Consider the following 17,541-nt stretch of genomic DNA (forward strand, 5'->3'; position numbering starts at 1 on the left):
AACTGGGGTAGGGACATTGCATAATGACAGGACTCGGAGGCCTGGACAATTGGGCTTGCTCTGGCTTGCTCTGGCTTGCTCGGGCTTGCCCTTGACCTGCTTCTTACTGGGCTTTCAGAAGACACGGTGCTGTATGCCAGTGGACAGGCAGTGTGGGGGCCAGGAGAGAGCTGAGCTCTGCTCCCCAGCCCCACCTCTCCCTGTGTGGTGTCTCTAGTCAACTCAGTGGGTGTCTGTGAGGCCCCAAGATCCCCGCCCTGGACATGATGCTTTGCAGTCCAGGCAGAGAATGCAAGTTGGACACCCTCAGAATGGCGAGAGAACAGTATGGGCTGTTGTACAGATGGCTCTTTTCCTGTGGGTTTAGGGAAGAGAAAGAAAATGTTCTCCCCTGTGTTTTAGGAGAAATCTCTCTCCTACGGCCAACACGGGAAACTGATCTCCTTCTTATAGCTGTTCCTCCCTACAAGTCTGGAGGGAGAATCACAGAAGCTGAGACCTTACCACAGTTGACTCTGACCCTACAGGAGAGGAGAAACAGAGAGCAAAAATTAAGAGCAAAGAAGGGAAATTAGGGAAAAGTTCATTCTAACTTGGACGAGAAAGAAGCTACTGTCCTCACCCTAAGAGTGAATTTTAAGAAAGTCTCTGGAGCTGGCGACAGGACCCAGAGCATGGAAAGGAATTGAAATACTCCTGGCCCATCTTTTTAGAAAGACTTTTTGTTTGTTTGTTTTTGTTTTTGTTTGGGGCCTGCGTGTGATGGGAAGCATGGATCAGAGGCAGCTTACTGTGCTGAAGGATCTTTGACTCTTTCTTTCCTTGGTTTTTGGACATGATCATGTTGACATGGGATCCACTGGATTAATTCAACCAGCTTGTCTCTTTTTAGACCGGCAGTGATACAGCCCAGGTCTGCAGGGCCCTGCACCCAGGAGCTTGCTTATACCCAGTGGCAGGGCTGGGCTCCCCCTTGACCCTTCAGCTCAGACCTGGGCAGGATGCAGAGTTAAAACATTGACCCCTTCTTCCTTGGGGACACGGATGCAGACCTTCTTAGAACACACGCACCACCTCAACCACTGTGCAAGCAAAACAGGATATTGGTTTCTTAAACCCCAATGTATTTTGCTAAATCAGAGTGTTAATACCCCTTCCTCCCCCGCTCTGCATGAATTGGATTACTTAAAGCATCTTTTCAGAGATGTCAGCAGTTTAATAGAGGCAATAAGTCAGGGCTGCCCTTGTGTTTTATTTTTCTGCCAGTATTTAGTTAATTAAAGAATGCAAATTAAAACACCTTAATTTATATAATATCAATATCAACGCCTTAAAACATTTGGCATAACTGCTCTGGCAAGTCCCTTACATAAACTCTTCAGAGCAGTGCTAATAAAAATGAAAAAAGGTTGTAAATCAAATTTAATTTATTCATCTTCTGTTTGGTACAAAAGCATACGCCAAACTCAAGTTATTTATGAGCACATCATAATAATAGGCATTTTTGTTGGTTGCAAATGACAAAAAAGGTTTTTCCTAGGGATGTGTGTTTTAATTGTCTCTAGGTGCAGCTGTTTTCTGGGCTCTGATCTCTAAGATTTATAATTTTACACCCCTATTTCAGAAAAAAAAATAGATTTAGATATTGAAAAGCATAAGGAGCCTAAAAACATAGCAACATCCACTCACAAAGGCACCTGCAACCATCCATATGCAGATAGACGTATACACCATCCGCCCTATGGAGTGTGGATCTTCAGGTGAGATGAAAGGTTGGTGATTTATATCCGATTTCTTAAATATTCCATTAAGAGGATTATTTCACAGGAGGCTCAGATACAGACAGCGTTGGAAGGGATTTGGTGCGCAGTTGCTTCCTTGGACGCCTTGGAGATGAACTACGCTTGCGTGAATGAATCGCTGAACAACCATTTTCGTCTTTCCCCGCCTTTGTTGATATGTTCCTTCTTTGTCTCGTGGATCTGAGCACAGAATACGTTTTATTCAGTCTTGGAGGAAGAATAGTAGGCTCCATTCAGGGGTACTGAGGGATGGCATGTTCTCCCTGCCGCCGCCAGCGAAGCTCCCCATGCAATCGTCCTTCTCAAACTCCTTTGCTCACCCAGCTTTCGGCTCTGCTCTGCTCCAACAGGTCTCAGAGCCTGTGGGAGAGTTGAGAGAAGTTTTGGAAAAGCCCTCTCCACCCAGATCCCATCCTGAAAAACCCAAGCAAATTCACAAATATGACCCTCTAGCTGGCCCATGGCCTCCCTACTTGGGAAGCAAAACCCCAGTACGATGCTATGCCCTATTCTAACCATTACCTTTTAACGTATTATGAGCTGGGCAGAAGAGGTAGAATCCTGGGGTTCCTCGTGTAGGGAAATGGAGGGCAGAAGTGGCAAGTGGCATCTTTCTGTGACCTTGACAGCTGTGGATCCTGGGCTGCCACGAGGGCTGTGGGGAGACTGCAAAACTCCAAACAAAATATATCTTGGTGGTTCCCTTTCTGATATTGAAAGCAGCGATACACCTTTTACATTGCTTTGGTTAGGAGCTCATTGGATGCTCTCCTTTGCCTCAGACTCATTGCAGTAGTGAGCTAGAAAGTTATACTCTTTCAAGTAGATGCTTCTTTTTTTGGGGGGGGGGTACCAAGGAGAGCCAGAGAAGGTACTAGAAAAGTTCACTGCCTCCAGCCCCCGTAGCTTCCCAAGCTCCTCTGCCTTTCCACTCGGTAGTGTCTCATTGGGTTATGGGAAAAAACAGAGTCTGGTGTGACAGATCCGCCACATCAAGGGGCCCGCTGAGCTCTGCACTGCATCAGGACACCGAGCATCAGAGTCTCTCTGGGGAATCATTGGAGGGAGCATTTTGGGCAGTCCCCCAGGTGTCCACATATACATACCCACGTGCGATGGTGGCCATATTCTCTCTCACTGTTTCTTGCTACATGTCATCTTCAAAAGCTAATTTTGACCTTTATATTTATTTATACCCCTCCTACCTCCATAAAAGATAGGAGGTCGCTTACAATTTAAATCGCAGATACAGTAGAACCTGAAGCCCTTAACAGAAAAGTAACAAGATCAGAGCCAAGTACGAAGGAGGAGGGGGAGGAAGAAGCAGAGTTACTATACCAGAGGGGTAAGAAATTTAGATTAAGGAAAGCTAATGCAATTGAGAACAAAACCCAGCTCCCAACTCCCTGGTAGCGTGGTGGGCGACTGCCAGCTATTGTAATAACCGTGGATTACTGCACCTCAAAGGCAGGTTTTAAATGCCTGCCGAGGGTTCACTGGCCCTGTGAGCTTGGTCAAGCTCTTTCAGTTCTCTGAATCTCTGTTTCCTCATCTGTAAAGTGAGGATTAACTCACTCATCATGGGGCTTTTGGGAGAATGCATTTCAACAATGGCAGTAGCTACTCTTCTAAGTGTTTTTATTTTAATTTAATTTTCTTTATTTGAGAGAGAGAGAGAACATAAGCAAGGAGGAGAGGAAGAGGGAGAAGCAGACTCCCCACTGAGCAGGGAGCCCGATGCGGGGCTTGATGCCAGGACCCGGGGATCATGACCTGAGCCGAAGGCAGACGCTTACGTGACTGAGCCACCCAGGCGCCCCTCTAAGGGTTTCATGTAGACATTTAAAACATTTTTAAACATCTCTGACATTGATATAAAGCATCATGTCACAGCCTTTTCTTCTTTCCTTGCTGGATCTAAAATCCCAGTGCATTGTGGATTAGATGAGATATGTTATTAACCCGTTCAGCCCTCACAATAACTTTACAAGGTAGGTGCTCTTTTTGTCCCATTTTACAGATGAGCAAATGGAGGCATAGAAAATTTAAATGACTTCTCTGAAGGCTGTGTGGCTGACAAGCAGTGGAGCTGGGAATGTGATCCCAGGCTATCTGATGTCACCCCGACTCTATATTGCTTTTCGACAACCATTTCAGCAACACACGTTTCAAAGAAATTTCAGTGTTGGGCACTGGGGATATAAGATGAAAAGATGCGTACTTGTCCTAGAGGACTGGACTCCAGTGAGGACACCGACTGTAAACAGACCACATCTTGCGGTATTCATCAGAGTGCATCGGTGGAAATCCGTTCCCAGGCACAGAGGCAGAGAAGGGAGAGCTGATTAGTTCCTCTGAAGCCTCTGTCCTAGGGCTCAGCTCGCAGTACCAACTACCCCTCCGGCAGGTCAGGAGAAACACGTGCTTTCTTGGCTTCGAGATGATAGGCAGTGGACAACTTCAGTGAATGGGTTTGAATAGTGGAGAACACAATGCACAGGGGCCTCTCCTATGGCCATTTCATATATGGACACTGGAGGAGAGCTGGGGGCAGCAGATCTTAAGGGAGCATCATGCTCTCAGGAAGGCTTGGAAGTGGCTTCTGGGGCAGAGACTAAGGGAGATGTTTGGCCTCCCAAAGCTAGGCTGGAGGCTCTGTCCTTGGATACCCAGACCAGGAGGGTAAAGGGCCAGGGGAGGGCCTGAAAAGAGAAAACAAGGGAGGGAAACAAGAATTAACCACAAAAGCAGCTTCAAAAGGAATGGGACAAGAGTCTCTGGGATACAGCGAGGTGCCGTGAACGAAGGAGCTGACTTGGAGGGAGGATACCTGAATCTGGGACGTGATTTTGCCTCTTGGGGGCACATTATCCTTTGAGTCTCAGTTTCATCATCTGTCTACATGGGCATAAGGACAACACACTTATTACCTCACACAGTTAAAGGGACATGTCATTCCAGGGGAAAAAGAGAAATACACAGGGGAGGGGCCTTGCCCAGTCTTGGGCAGTCACTAGAGTGGCTTGACTTAGAACTTGAAGCTCCTCCTCCAAGGGGGTCTCAATCACCCCCCCCACCCCAGTGAGGAAGCTTGGAGGCCCCACCCTTAGAGTTCAGGGACTCGGCCCCCTGGGTGGGGGTGGGGTCCTAGCCCCCACTACTCCCGGCGCCCTCTCCCTGGACCCCAGCCCAGCAGCTGCAGGTGAGCAGACATCGCGGGAGGGCTATGGGCATGTCTTCTTCCCCGCCCAAGTAAAGTTCAGCAGCCAGGAAATCAGGACTTAACAACACAAAGCAAACGAACAAAACCAAAACAAATCCATTCTGACAGAACTTCCCTGATAAAGGACGTTTCCTAGTATTTCAAGCAGAATAAAGCCGAAATTATGAAAGCCTCTTCTGGACCAAAGGAGAATGGGCTGGAAGTCCTGCTGGACCTTCGTCACGGAGGTCTGTGGCCCCTGCCCCTTCCCTGGAGGCCTGGCCTCCCAGGCCGAGGGTGCCCCGAGCTGAAGGCCCGACAGGGGCAGCGTGGCTGTCCGGGGGACAGGAGGGGACCGGTGTTCACGGGCCCCTCCAGGGACCGCAGGCGCCGACTCCACTTTTCGGGCCTTTCCTGAGACGGAGAAGGAAGGAGGAAGTGGGAGGCGAGAGAGGAGGGGTGGGAGGGGGCGGGAGGGTCGAGCGGAGCGCGGGTGTGGGAAGAGGGAGGGAGCGGGGCGGGCCGGGAGGAGGCGGGGGCCGGCCGGGCCGGCGACGGGCGGGGAGAGCGGGGCGGCCACCCGCCGCCCCCGGCCCTCGCCCGCCCGCGAGCCGCGCGGCCTGCCGAGCGGGGCCTGCCCCCGCCGGCAGCAGACAGAAGGCCATTTCTGAGTTACACCGAAAACGTGTTACTTCGCCAGAGGGCCGGGCCGGGGCCGCCGGGCCCAATCTTGGGCCGAGCCGAGCGTCGGCGGAGGGGGGCTGTCAGTCACCGGGAACCCTCGGTGAAAGGGGCCCCTTGTCAACTTCCCCTGCCTTTGAAGTGACTGGGATGGAGGTGCTCAATTAAAAGCCCATCAGTCTGTAAGTAAATCAACGCCTATCAGGCGTGTCACATCAAACAAACGATTATTACCCCAGCCCGCCCACCCCATTAATCTGGCTGTTCCTTCTTGACGGCTCAGGGTCAGGGCCCCGTAAATCCTGTACTGGATCGCCGCCACCTGGATCGGGATGAAAGCGCCGGCGCGGCCGGGCGCGCGCTCAGGCCTCTCCCGCGGCCCCGGGAGCGCGCGCGAGGCTGGGCGGCCGGAGCGCGAGGTCTGTGGCGCACAGAGGTAGACCTCCCGAGTGACCGACGGAGCCACGGTGCCCAGGGCTGGGGAGGGAGCGAGAGCCTGAGACGACAGACCAAGATGGAAGGCACTGGAAGAAGAGGCCCGAAGTTGGTTGAGACAGGTGCCCTAAAAACTCACCCAGAATGTTACGAACAAATAGACGCCTCGAGAACACCAGGAGGTGTTCTGGATGGCATTTCTCGGACACTGGGTTCCGAGTCCCAGAGAGTGAGCTGTTTCCCCAGCTCTCCTCGCATGCCCCCTGGCAGCCCCCGAATGTCACTTAGCCAAGGGAATGGTGGTAGGGAGGGCGCAGAAGCTCAGGGCATTGCTAAGCGATGCCCTGGGTCAGACCTCAAAATACAGGTTGGTCAGAACCTGGTCTTCTGCAACAAAAGGATATGAACGAACAAACTGGACCAGGGTGTCAGGTTCTGATCACTGTCCTGAGCGAGTCGCTAAGAAACACTTTGTTCCAGCGCTTTTCTTCTAGGCTCTGTGGGTTGTTTTGTGGATTCTTTCTGCTCTGAGATCAAACTCTGGCTTTCCCCTCACTGCAGGCCAGAAAGAAAGGCGGGGTAGGGAGAAGAGGAGACGACACAGCTGTATTTTGGGCTGGAAGGAGGAGCTGGGTAGGAGGTGAAGGGCAGGGGAGGAGTCAGGAAGAAGGTGGAGCTTCCAGCCCAGGAGAACAAGGCCTGCTTTTTAAGGAAGGAAAGAACAGTCTTTCCTCAAATGGCTGTTCCAGAGCCGCCCCAAGGCAGAGCTCACTCTGAGTGGTGATGTTTCATATTTAAAAGGGCCATCACAGGCTTTCCCAGTTGATAGAATAATACACCAAAGAAATCAAGAGATGGAAGTGGAGCAGGAAAGACTGAAGAAGAGAACTTCTTCCTCTGACCCTATCATGGACCTTGACGCCCAGTCTAGATGACTTCTCACTAGACAAAATTCTGAAGAATGAAACAGGACCTCAGCAGACACCATACGAAAAAATCAACTAGATGGATTAAAGACTTGAATGTAAGACATGAAACCTTAAAACTCCTAGAAGAAAACATAGGGAGTAAGCTCCATGACCTAGATTTTATTTGGATTTGACACCAAAAGCAAAGGCAATAAAAACTAAAATAAGCAAATGGGACTACATCGAACTAGAAAGCTTCTGCACAGCAAAGGGAAACCACCAGTGAAATGAAAGGGCACCCTACTGAATGGGAGAAAATATTTGCAAATCGTATATCTGATAAGAGGTTAATATCCAAAAGAGTTCAGACAGCTCTATCACACACACAAAAAAACCCCAAAATCAAACAAACCCACACAACAAACCAAACCAAACCAACAACAACAATAAAAAAACCCAAACTATCCAATTAAAAAATTGGCAGAGGAACTGAATAGGTATTTTGCCAAAGAAGACGAACAAATGGCCAACGGGTACATGAAAAGATGCTCAACATCACTAATCATCAGGGAAATGCAAATCAAAACCACAATGAGAGATATGACCACACTCTTGTTAGAATGGCCATCATCAAAAAGACAAGACATAACAAGCATTGGTGGTGGTGGTGGTGGGGGGGGATGTAGAGAAAAGGGAAGCCTTGGGCACTGTTGGTGGAAATGTAAATTGGTGCAGCAAGTGTGGAAAACACTATGGAGGTGCCTCAAAAATTAAAAATAGAACTGCCAGATGATCCAGCAGTGCCACTTTTGGGTATGTATCCAACAGAAATAAAAACAGGATCTCCAAGAAATGTCTTCACTCTCCTGTTTATTGCAGCATTATTCACAGTAGCCAAGATGTGGAAACAACTTAAGTGACCATCAGTGGATGAATGGGTAAAAACGTGGTGTATATATATATGTACAATGGAATATGATTTAGCCATGAGAAAGAAGGAAAGCTTGCCATTTGGAACAACATGGATGGACCTTGAGAGCATTATGCTAAGTAAAAAAAATGACAGAGAAGACAAATGAAGTATGCTCTCATGTATGTCTGGAATCTAAAAAAAGCTGAATTCATAAAAACAGAGACTAGAATGGTGGTTACAGGGGCTGGCAGAGTCGGGGAATTGGGGAGATACTGGTCAAAGAGTATAAACTTCTGGATATAAGATGAATAAGTTCTAAGGATCTAATTTATAGCATATTAAAATGCTGTTAGTTAACTATTGTTAATACAATTAGTTAAAATACTGTATCGTGTATTTGAAGTTTGCCAAGAGAGTGGGTCTTAAATGTTCTCACCACAAAAGAAATGGTAATGAAGTGACAAGATGGAGCTGTTAGCTCACAGTACGGTGGTATACATTGCATTTTGTAATAGGTAAGTCCGTCACCTTAAACTGAAACAATGTAGTATGTTAATTATATCTCAACCAAGCTGGAAAACAAAAAATTCTCAAAGACGTTCAAGACGTGTACATTCATCCTCATCCTCTCCAGGACTGCGTGATAAGAACTGCTTGCTGCAATTCCTGTGGACAGGGCACCACCACCACTGCCACGTGGTTGGGCCAGTGTGTGCAGTTTTCTCTCAAGCCGGGTACCCATTGCTCCATTGTAAACTCATTCATTCCATCATCAAGACGCAGCAGAGTGCAGCAGCATATTCCTTATTCCTCTGAGTTGATAGACGTGTCGACCACCCATCCAGCGTGTCAGTGAGACCTTTCACAGAGATGAGGAATGGTTTACAGCTACTTTACAATGTGGGCGAATTATCTATCCTTCATATTTTCATTCATTCAACCAACATTTACAGGTATTTAGTATTTACAACTTAGAGGTTCTTCTCGAAGCCCTGGGAATATAGCAGTGAATATGATGGGCAAGGTCAAGAGATATGTGGAAGCTTTTACAAAGTACTGGGGTGTTTGACCTAATTTTTATTTATTTGTCATGCATACACTCCCGACAGGGATATTTGCTAAGCACCTACTACGTCTAAGTAATGTGTACCACAAGGAGGCAAGGAAGAATCAAAAACGAATCCTATCCTCCTGGAGGAGAGGGAAGACACACATCATGAATAAATCGGATGCATCGTTTAAAGTGGTGGGGGCCATAAGCCGGGAAAGGACAGGAGAGAGTTCAGAGAGAAAAGGTAATTTATCCGGGTTACTTCTTTCTTAGCGAAGGTCTGAAATTAAGAAACACGGTAACTGTTCAATCATGGCAACTTCTAAATCTATTCTGTAATGTAATACCGTGTGGGCTTAATGTTTATTGTTATTGTTATTGGCGGTAATGACACTGTAATGCATTGTTGTTGTCATTACGGGCACATCACAACACCCCTCTCTCTGAGGCAGGTGTTATAAAACTCTGGAACTCGATTTCAGGCCTTGTCAGGAGTCGGGTACGGTTGAGAACTTTCAGAAATCGGGGACATGCTTCTTCCAAGAGGCAGAGCAGTGCAGAGGTGAAACGAATAGGCTCTGAAACCAGACGGCAATTCAAACCAGCCTTCAAATGCTGGCTCTCTGGCTTGCTGTGAGGCCGTGGGCAAATCACTTGAACTCCCTGTGTGTGTTTCCCCATCTGTTAAATTGGGGTGATAACAGTATGGCTTCATAGGGTTGTGTGACAATTAGATGCATGTAAAGCATTCACAACAGTGCCCAATAGACAGTACATGCTCAAGAATGCCTGCCATTCTTACTGCTCTAGCTCATGCAGAGGGAGCTCTTGAAGGTACAACCAGCACCATGCTAGGAAGACACTCACTACATTAATGCATTGTCTTCCTGTATTTGAATATCACTGAAAGTCATTTATATTAATTTTACCTTAAAAATTCTTCCTGAGGGTGCCTGGGTGGCTCAGTTGGTTAAGCGACTGCCTTCGGCTCAGGTCATGATCCTGGAGTCCCGGGATCAAGTCCCGCATCGGGCTCCCTGCTCAGCGGGGAGTCTGCTTCTCCCTCTGACCCTCCCCCCTCTCATGCTCTCTCTCTCATTCTCTCTCTCAAATAAATAAATAAAAAATCTTTAAAAAAAAAATTCTTCCTGAGTTTAGCACATGGGTTTAAACTATTTGAATAATTTGTTTTTACTAAAAGAATTTTTATTACATTTAATGTAATATTTGATATATACAAAAGAGTATTTGTATGCATCACGAATGTAAAGTTAAAGTGACTGTATACTTCTTTCCTATCCCATTCCATGGCCTCTCCTTCAGAAGTGGCCACTCTCCTGAATTTTGTGTCTATTATCCCTTTGCTTTTTAAAAAACTAAAAAAAATTAAAGTCTAACATAAATAAGAGTAAAATGCACAAATCTTAAGTGAGTAGCTTGACTGATTTTTACAAAGTATACGCTTATATAATCGTATCTAGATCAAGATATGGCATATGATTAGTATTCTAGAAGCTTCCCTCATATCCCTTCCCAGTCAATTTTTTCCCCAGTCTCACTGCAAAGTAACCACTGTTTTGACTTACATCACCATAGACAAGTTTTTGGATTATTAAGTATGTATTCTCATGTCTGCCTTCTTTCAGTTAGCATTATCTTTGCAAGATTCATCCATGTTGTTATATGTGTTAGTAGTTCATTTCTTTTCCATGGTTGAGTGGTATTCCATTGTATGAATAAATCATACAATTTACTCACTCGTTCTACTGTGTGTGTGTGTGTTTTGGCTGGGTACAGTATACTTTATTGATGGTACATGACAAGATAGGGCTCCCCAAACCCTTCCCCTACTTCAGGGGGTCTGGGATGGAAACTGTGTAGAGGTCGGGAGATTCTAAGTGTGTTGGGGGATGAGTTGGGGCAAGGACTCCCCAGCAGCTGAGGGTGTCTCTCTTCCTCTTGCTCTCGCTGGGGCTGGTGGTCCAGGGGGCTCTTACTCCTTGGAGGCCACGTAGACCATAAGGTCTGCCACTGAGTTGCTGTAGCCAAATTCATTGTCATACCAGGAAATGAGCTTGACAAAGTGGTCACTGAGAGCAATGCCAGCCCCAGCATCGAAGGTGGAAGAGTGGGTGTCATTGTTACAGTTGCAGGAGACAACCTGGTCCTCAGTGTGGCCCAGGATGCCTGCTTCCCTACCTTCTTGATGTCATCATATTTGGCAACTCTCTCCAGGGAGCAGGTCAGATCCATAACTGACACTTTGGGGGCAGGGACACAGAAGGTCATGCCAGTGAGCTTCCCATTCAGCTTGGGGTGAACTTGTCTACAGCCTTGGTGGTACCAGTAGAAGCAGGGATGATGTTCTGGGCAGCCCCTTGGCTATCATGCCACAGCTTCCCAGAGGGACTACTTCTTCTGGGTGGCAGTGATGGCATGGACTGTGGTCATGAGTCCCTCCATGATGCCAAAGTTGTCATGGATGACCTTGGCCAGAGGGCCAAGCAGTTGGTGGTGTAGGAGGCATTGCTGACAATCTTGAGGGAGTTGTCATACTTCTCATGGTTCATGCCCATCGCAAACATGAGGGCATGAGCAGAAGGGCAGAGATGATGACCTCTTGATCCCACTTTCAAGTGAGCCCCAGTCTTCTCCATGGTGGTGAAGACGCCAGTGGACTCCACAACATACTCAGCACCAGCATCACCCCATTTGGTGTTGGTGGGGTCTTGCTCCTGGAAGATGGAGATGGACTTTCCATGGATGACAAATTTCCTGTTTTCAGTCTTGACTGTGCTACTGAATTTGCCATGGGTGGAATCATACCAACACAGGTAAATCATGTAGTTGAGGTCAATGAAGGGGTCATTAATGGTGACAATATTCTCCTTGCCTGAATTAAAAGCCCTAGTGACCAGGCACCTAATATGGCCAAATCTGTTTACTTGGACCTTCACCATTGTGTCTTGGGGAATGTGGCTGGCATTGCACCAGAAGTGGCTGTCTGCCAAATGTGGAGGAGCAGAGAGCCCATTCATTCTACTGTTAGTGGACATTGTGTTGGGTATAATAGGAGTGTAGTTGTTGTGTCTTAGGGTATGTACATGTTATAATAAATACTTCCAAAGAATTTTCCAAAGTGGTTGTACCAGTTCACATATCCACCAGCAGTATGTGAGAATTCTAGTTCCTCCATATCCTTGACAACACTTGGTATTGTTAGTTAAAATTTTTTTAGGCATTCTGGTGGGTATAGTGGGTTGTTTCTCATTATATCTATTTTAGTTGCCTCCAATAATTTTTGATGTTATTTTTATTGCCACTCAGTTAAGGGTATTTTCTAATCTCCATATGTATTACAAATATCTACTCCCATCCTGTGATTTGCCTTTTCTCTTTATTAATGGTATTTTGTTGTTGTTGGCTAGAAGCTTGATATTTTAATGTAGGTTTTTTTTTTTTTTTTTACATTGACTTATAGGTTAATTAGAAAAGTATATTCCTAATTTCTAAACATCTAGGGATTTTCTAGTTATCTATTTTGGATTTCTTGCACAATTTCACTGTTATCAGAGAATATACTCTGAATAATGTCAGTCCTTCAAAATATGCTCAAAGACCTATGTTAAAATCTCCAACTATACTTGCAGATCTATATTTTTCTCCCTTAGTTCTGTCAGTTTTTGCTTTATATATTTTGAAGCTGTGTTATTATGTGTGCACACATTTAATATTGCTATATCTTTCTGTTGAACCAACCACTTTATCATTAGGAAATGTAATGTAATAAAACTGCTTGCCTTAAAGTTTACTTTGTCTGATACTTGTCTAGATACACCATTTTGCTTTTGAATAATCTTTGCTTGGTGTATCTTTTTCCATCCATCCTTTTAGTTTCAATGGTTTTCCACTTATCTGTTGCTGTATAACAAAGCACCCCAAAACAGTGGCATTAACCAACAACTCAGAGGTTTTATGGGTCAGGAATTTGGACAGAGCTTAGCAGAGATGCCTTCTCTCTGTTTTACAATGTCTGGAATGGTGATTGGAAAGACTTAAATGGTTGGGGGCTAGAATCATCTGGACATTTTTTTCACACACACATCTTGTACTTGGACCAGGCTAACTCGAGACTGAGCTGCTAGAGTGCCTGCCCATGTCCTTTCTATGTAGCTTGGACTTTCTTATAGCATGTAAGGATCAGGGTGGTCACACTCTTACAAAGAGGCTCAGAGCTCCAAGAGTGAGTGCTTCATCAAACAAGGCATAAGTTGCAGAGCCTTTATGACCTAGCCTTGAAAACCAGAGTGTTACTTCTGCCATACACTATTGGCTGAAGGAGTCATAAACCTGTCCAAACTGGGGAGGGGAATTAAACCCCCACCTTTACTGAGGAGAATCAAAGGATTTGTGGCTATGTTTTAAACCTGCCACATAGCTTTTCTTACTGTATCCTTATGTTTAAGATGTATTGCTGCACAGGAATACCTCATTTCATTACTCTTTGCTTTATTGCACCTTGCAGATACTGCATTTTTTACAGATTGAAGGTTTGTGGCAACCCTGTGATGAGCAAGCCTATTAGTGACATTTTTTTTCCAACAGCATTTGTTCACTTTGTGTTTTATGTCACATTTTGGTAATTCTCACAATCTTTTAAACTTTATCATTATCATTATATTTGTTACAGTGATCTGTGACCCCTGAAAGCTCAGATGATGGTTAGCATTTTTTGCAATAAAGTATTTTTTAAATTAAAGTATGTACATTTTTTAGACAATGCTATTACATATTTTGTATATGTTTGTATAAGTTCTTTATTCTGTGGCTTGATGTCTTTCATCATTTTTTGAAAATTCTCAGGCTGTATTTCTTTGAAAATTGCTTCTATCTCATTATTTCTCTCCTCTCCAGCTGGGACTCCAATGATATATATGCTGGATGTATTTACCATGTATATGGTATAAACCTCTTATGCTCTCCCCCTCACCCCTCATTTTTCATTGTTTTTCCTCTATGCTTTGTTATCTTCTATTTGGCTATATCTAATCTGCTTTTGAACCCATCTGTTAATTATTAATTTCAATAATTTTATTGTTTTAGTTCTAGGATTTCCATTTGACTCATCCCTTAACAGATTCCAGTTCTTTGGAATTCTCTATCTTTTCCTTTATTTTCTTGAACATATTAATCATAGTTTCTTTAAAGTCACTATCTGATAACTCTAATTAATATGCATCACTGTTTTTTCCTATTATTTTTTTTTTCCCCTCTGGATTTTGAGTCAGTTGATCCTATTTCTTGGCATGCTTGGTAATTATGTTTCTAAGATTCATCCATGTTGTTGCAAGTAGCTGTAATTCATATATTTTTACTAATTTATAGTACTGTAGTGTGAATTGACCATAGTTTATTTCTCCCATTGTCTTGTTGATGGTCAGGTGCTTAGTAGAGTAATTAAAAAAAATCACTCATTCTAAGCTTCTTGAAACCATTTAAAATTATTAATTCTGTAGTTACTTTGAACCTAGAGAGCAAGCCAGTACAATGTGTTTGGACCACACTGGCAATGGACTATTTCAATGATGTAAGTACTAGAAGTGCTGTGAATATGATTTTTCTATTATGGCCTTACTCCGTATCCCCAAAGAAGTCCATTAACATTTCAGAGCTGTTTGCTTGCAGTTGCTTTGGCCATGTGGGTGGGTAGTTGCCTTCACAATGGGGATACAAAAATCAGGAGCTGGACTGGATCAGTTCATTCTCTGTGGAGTGAAATGGAGGGAGCATGATAAAACCAGATTCATTTAGTCCTTCTCTTGAAGGAGCCATGAATGGAATTGGAACAAAAACTCAGGAAGCTTGTGCCTGTTCATGCTTCCAGTCTCATGGGAAACCCGTTCCAGCTCCAAAATGCATGTTCGTCATCTGAAATCCTTGAGATAATTATTCAGAGTGTCTGGATGCCCCTGAGGGTTTGTTGGAGCATGGGCATGTATAGCAGAGCAGTGTGAGGAAGTGGAAAGAATGCAAACTGCATTCACACTGACTTAGGTTTGAATCTTGACTTTGACATTACTAGATTTTTACCACAAGATCTATTTAACCTCTTCATCTTCAATTTTCTCATCTGTAAGGTAAACATGCTAGTACCTTCCTAGCTGGATTCTAGTGAGGATTACATGCCAAATTGTATGGAAAATGCCTAGTATAATGCCTGGCAATATCAGATGTTCAATAAAAGATAGCTTTGTGTCATTGGCATCACTGTCATCATCATTATTATCAATCATGACCACCATAATGAGGAAAGCTTTGGAGATGAGCATGGCTCTGGGCCTCACAGGAAGTCCTAAAATCTTTGCTATTATGCTCTTCAATGTAGCCAGTTTGTGCCCCTATATAAGTTCCTAAGTTATTGCTATTTTCTAGGCGTTGGCCATTACATAGGACCTTTTCCTCGAAGAGGAAAGGAGAAAGGTTCTACTAATTAGGGATGGGGTAGTCAGATTTAGGGCAAGGCCTACTATAATGATTAGTCAAATGTCTACAGACTGACAATCAATTTGAAGAGGAAGACAGGTAACATAGCAATCTGCACCAGGGAAATCCACACATTGCAAAAGATTTTCATCAGTGCTACAGGGTTTAAAGCTGTCACTGAATTCAGCTGACTTTTAAATACACTGACAGATGATGTACACATAGGCTAAGAAGAGAACAAGTTTAGGATCCAATCAGGTCCTAGGTGCTGTGGGGATATAGAAAAGTGTCTATCTATCTATTATCTATCTATCTATCTATCTATCTATCTATCTATCTATCTATCATCATTTATGTATCTATCATATCTATCATCTATCCTGCTGCAAAGGAGCTTTGAGTTTGGCGAGTTCCTTTATATGGTTTATATATGTGTGGTCCACCCACTGTGCTATAAAACACAGAATAAAGTGGTGAGGTCATAAGGTCATAAGAGATGTGCCAGTTAATTTCAGGGGAGTTCAGAAGAGGAAGAGAACACTGCCTGTAGGTAGATGGTATAAATCCTCTTGGTATTCCTGCTGCTCCAGTCTCAAACTTCTCTATGTCATTGCCACCCTAGTAATTCTAAAACACTACTTTCAGCCTGTACAGCTTTTTCTCACAACCTTTAAATGATTTTCTATTTCCCACTGAACCAATTTCAAAGTTCCTTTAAGATTGTTCTATTATCTCTAGCTCTGCAGATGTAATTTCTTCCCTCTTTTTGGGGATGGGTTTGGCAGTGTGGGGTTTGTAAATTGCTTGCCCTGTTTTTGGCCTTCCTCATGTATTTTGTGATTTTGGCCTGAGTGCATCTTCCCTTGGGGATGAGAATTTTTTTCCTGTTGATGTCTTGGGTTGTGGGATAATCCTGTGCTTGCCTCTGCCTAGGGCCCATGAGTTTCTGTACTGAGCTATAAATGAATTAGGGTTTTTACCTCAAGAGGCAAAGGACTTCCACACATGGCCTTGGAACTATATCCTGAGCTGATAAACATTCTAATTTCTGTTTATGGCTAGCCTAAGCTTTACTGGTTCCTGGTTTCATGTAGAGAGCCCAGCTCATGCTAGTGAGGTCATGGGGCTTTTGACCTTGACTTAGCATTAAAACCCCAGCCCCCATGGCTTGTGCTTTATTGAAGCGCTGGAAGTTTTATGTGGATCACTTTCTAAATCTGAATCTTTAGCCCTAACATGACCCCTGACCAAATTCCAGAGCTGTAGGCTCCTATATCCAGCTGCCTGTTTGTCAAGTGTATTTGGGTATCTTATGGCCATGTTAATCTCAGATTTAACATGGTCAAAATGGGACTATGGATTTGTTGATATAGGTATATGTTAAAAACATCACCATGGCATATATATATGAATAAATACTCTCGTACAGTCACTTTAGTGGCTGTTATCTCATTTACGTCATTGTATACATTATAGGTAAATGTACGACACAGCACATGTATATATGTATAGAACATAGTTACCTTGATTAACCGAGATATGCTTTGCAACATTCTCAAGATTTACAAGAATGTGCTTTTTAGATAACAGCAGTCCTACCACTAAGTGCCTCCCTTTTCATGAGTGCACGGTTCTGCTTTACTGGCTGAGACACGGAGCAGCTCTCAGGGCTTCCCCCCTGCTCCAGAGTTTGAAACAGTGTGGTCCACCCACTAACTATGTTCATCAGGATTGCTGGTGTTCTTGTTTAAAAAGACTGCTTTTTGACTCTCCCAAGCTAAACTTTCTGGGGATAGGGCTCAAAAAAGCATACTTTTAACAAGTTCCACTTATTCTTAAGTGTACTGTGGTTTGAGAACCACAGCCCAACTCTCTTTTCTCCTTTGGCAATTCATCTAAAATATTTCTAGAAGAGACTGTTCCAGGGAGCCCAGAAAAGAGGGAGCTGACTCACAGTCATTCCTTTCCACACTGAAGATGCCATGAAAGCCAGGGGGACCTGGTTTGGCCACATTAACTGCCCACAAACATCTTGCTGAGCTGTGGCATTGGACTCTCTACTTGAA

The 17,541-nt window shown here is 44.4% G+C and overlaps 2 long non-coding RNA genes across 5 annotated transcripts in view; one reads left to right on the plus strand and one right to left on the minus strand.

The window, feature by feature from the left end:
• Positions 1 to 1,155: 1,155 nt before the first annotated feature.
• LOC123847932 (uncharacterized) lies at positions 1,156 to 6,395 on the minus strand. 3 transcript variants are annotated; one of them, XR_008506483.2, is made up of 4 exons: positions 6,260 to 6,337; positions 4,633 to 5,418; positions 2,325 to 4,504; positions 1,156 to 2,162 (listed from the first exon to the last, which is right to left on the minus strand). It is a non-coding gene; the product is annotated as an uncharacterized LOC123847932 (long non-coding RNA). The 3 variants fall into 3 exon arrangements; XR_008506482.2 differs by having other exon boundaries at positions 2,325 to 5,418; XR_010409690.1 differs by lacking the exon at positions 4,633 to 5,418 and having other exon boundaries at positions 1,160 to 2,162; positions 6,260 to 6,395.
• Positions 5,459 to 17,541, plus strand: part of LOC123847409 (uncharacterized) — a 36,592-nt gene continuing 24,509 nt past the window's right edge. For both annotated transcript variants that reach the window (XR_010409692.1, XR_010409691.1), the window contains exons 1-2: positions 5,459 to 5,867; positions 5,969 to 9,236. This is a non-coding gene — a long non-coding RNA (uncharacterized LOC123847409). The remainder of the gene's footprint in view (positions 5,868 to 5,968; positions 9,237 to 17,541) is intronic.

Source organism: Mirounga angustirostris, unplaced genomic scaffold (genome assembly GCF_029215605.1).
Source record: "Mirounga angustirostris isolate CCGP_5_RB_7025 unplaced genomic scaffold, mMirAng1.0.hap1 SCAF_2, whole genome shotgun sequence".
NCBI lineage: Eukaryota > Metazoa > Chordata > Mammalia > Carnivora > Phocidae > Mirounga > Mirounga angustirostris.